General features: G+C 41.0%; 1 long non-coding RNA gene across 1 annotated transcript; it reads left to right on the top strand.

Moving 5' to 3' along the window:
* The first annotated feature begins 373 nt into the window (after positions 1 to 373).
* Positions 374 to 1,967, top strand: LOC138929674 (uncharacterized). Its single transcript, XR_011445909.1, has 3 exons — positions 374 to 403; positions 477 to 1,354; positions 1,584 to 1,967. It is a non-coding gene; the product is annotated as an uncharacterized lncRNA (long non-coding RNA).
* Positions 1,968 to 2,805: the final 838 nt, after the last annotated feature.

Genomic DNA, 2,805 nt, shown 5'->3' with positions numbered 1-2,805 from the left:
CCCATCCGAATCGAAGCTAAGCTCTCGTCGGTAATTTGAGCGGCTCAACCGACTGCTGATATTCCCAGGCTAATGCCACTAAATGACCTCAAAGCCGCTCATCGATACATCACTTGATTTTAGTGTCAGATTCAATTTGGAAGGATTCCCTTTTTTTAGCCAGGAAAGTCCTAGGATTCTAATACGAACAGTTGTGAGTTGAGCCAAAGGGATTTTGCGGGGATTTATAGGAAATATTTATGATGCTTAGGCTATGATATAGTAGATATATACCTTTTTCTAGATTTCTTAATAATTACCTAAAAAAAAAATCAAAAAAGAAGGAATTAGGAGCCAACAAGAAACCAAATAATTGAGACATTTAGATTAATGTCTAAATTACAAAGCCTACATTTCATATAAGGTAAAATTTCTCAAAAAAAAAAAAACCAAGAGGTAACAAACCAAAATCGAAATTTTCTTCACCTTTTCCACAGTTCCATAGTTTTCTTTTTCGGGATGTTGTGGGCGCAAAGTGCAAAGGAAAAAGAAAGAAAATGCTGATAAATGAGCCGGGTAAATGTGGAAATAATGACTCCCAGAGAGCCGCGATTTTAGTTTGAGGCCGAGATATATATGGCAGCGGAAAAGATAGTTCTACGCAGCCGCCAATCTGATTGATGAACGGACATTAGGCCAGTAGGAAAGTGTTAAAAAATTGTGAGTGATGATGCGCTCTAATTGCACGCATAATCAACTGTCGGTGCAGCGAGATGCAATCACCCAAAGTGCTCCGTACCGTACCGGTACCGCAATTAAATGGAGTCTTCACGACGCTCCATCGCGTGTTTGGGAATCTACAGCATCCAGCATCCAGTAGATAAATGCCGGAGATAAGTCCGCCTAGACGTCGGAATGTCTGCCGCAGATGGAGTAGAGAGAATCGGGTTTCTTGAGATTCAGATCCGAGATCCATCACCTATATATATGCGCCGCTAATTTCGGTTTTTATTAAACGGCCTGCGCTGCGCCTGTACATATGAAAATCGGTATTCCTACTCATCTTTCTCACTCATTCCATTTTTGAATATCATCCTAAATAATTAAACATGCCGGGCACGTCGTTATGAGCTGCGCCATAGAAAGAAATAACACACATATATGTCTGTAAATATATATATTTATAGGAGGAGTACTCGCATTTAATTTCAATTTCATGTCACAGACTTCTGGAACTCGGCACTCTGATGCTGCAGATAATTGTTATGCCGACTGCATTAGAGCCAAAGTTCTTGGATGTGGCCCGGTTCGAGCTCCTCGACCATTGCCAATTGCAATTAAGTCAAGTGACGGGCAAAATGTCTGCCTAGAAAAGGTAGGTAATCAAAAAATCCTTCACGGTTTTGGGGGGAAGCACAGAAATTAGTAGAAATGAGGAACTTGATTTTGAGATGTCTTGGTATTTTTAAGAGGACTTGTTTAATTATTAAATTAAAAGAAGTTTAGCTCTTTTGTAAAGCCAAAACAAATCTTCACAAAATGTACAAGTTCTTAGTATTATCTAATTTTTCAATACCCAAACCAGCATATTATTTTAATTAAAGCCCAGTTAATATTCTACATTTTAAAATTAATTTAAAAGCAACAAGTGATTCGCTCTGCGGAAAGCAAAAGTCTTTGAATTAAGTGGATTCGCTGCCAAATGTGCAACAAAGTCAAGGAAAAAGCACAGCAGCCCGGCTGCCGGAAAACCTCCGTCTCGGAAAAAATAAAAACTGTTCAAATGCAGGCGGGAAAAACAAAATTGACAACACGCCGCAAAATTCAATTACGTATTCATGTATGCAGAATAAGGAAGCGCCGCGCCAAATACGCAGGCAGAAAATAGCAACAACGATGACAGGAACAACACCAAGTGGTGGCACGCCCCCACCCAGACCCCAGCCCACGCCCATTGCCAACCCACTCTTAGCCACCATTTGGGCGGACTTGGAATAGGAAACAGTGGAACAGACTCTGTGTACTAAGAAGAAAATGGTGAAAATTAAGGATATGTTTTGTAACTCTTAGAAAAAATCTATCATATAATCACATTGGATTTTATATTTATTAAAAGTCGGTGAAAAAGTATTGTAGAAAATGTAATACTCTTTGTGCTTTTGTGCTTTTATAACCCCATAGAAAAAGAACCTTAAGATTCGTCCCACCGTACCGGGCAAGGCTTCTCCCTTCGTAACGCCCATTCTTGGCACTAGACGACTTTTGATTGTTTGCTGAAGCTCCCAGCTCTGAGTGTATATGTATATATGCTTATGGGCATGACCGTGTGCGACTGTCATTTATGCAAAATAGCTGACATGCCAAGGAAGCTGCTCGACCCGAGCAGGCCCCCAAGCTTATCTCGGCTGGCTTATTGATAAAGACAGCGGAAGAGGGCTTAGACAGCCGACGGAAGAGCCAGCCGGCAAGCAACCGCAAAATCCTCAAGCCACAACTCACAACAAAATAATAAGAAATGTCAGGGGAAAAACGAAAGTCTTCTTCAAACATTTCTATTAGATATTGCCGCCGAGGCGGGAATAGATCCGATCTGTGGAGGAGTTTGCGCGTGTTTATGTATCAATCAGAGGCGCGGATCCATTTGCATGATGAGGCACAAAAGCAAGTAGCTGGAAATGGATCTGGCATCGAGATGGACAGCCAGAGATGCACTGACTCAGCTCCAGTTCTCTCTCTATATATCTTTCTCTTTCGGCGATCATGAGAAAGACGAGATTAGCGCAACGAATTATGAAATTGAAATTACTCCAAAAAGTGTTTGCCGAT

The sequence above is a fragment of the Drosophila kikkawai genome, chromosome 2L (genome assembly GCF_030179895.1).
Source record: "Drosophila kikkawai strain 14028-0561.14 chromosome 2L, DkikHiC1v2, whole genome shotgun sequence".
NCBI lineage: Eukaryota > Metazoa > Arthropoda > Insecta > Diptera > Drosophilidae > Drosophila > Drosophila kikkawai.
The sequence above is the reverse complement of the archived record's forward strand: the minus strand, read 5'-3'. Positions and strand labels throughout refer to the sequence as shown.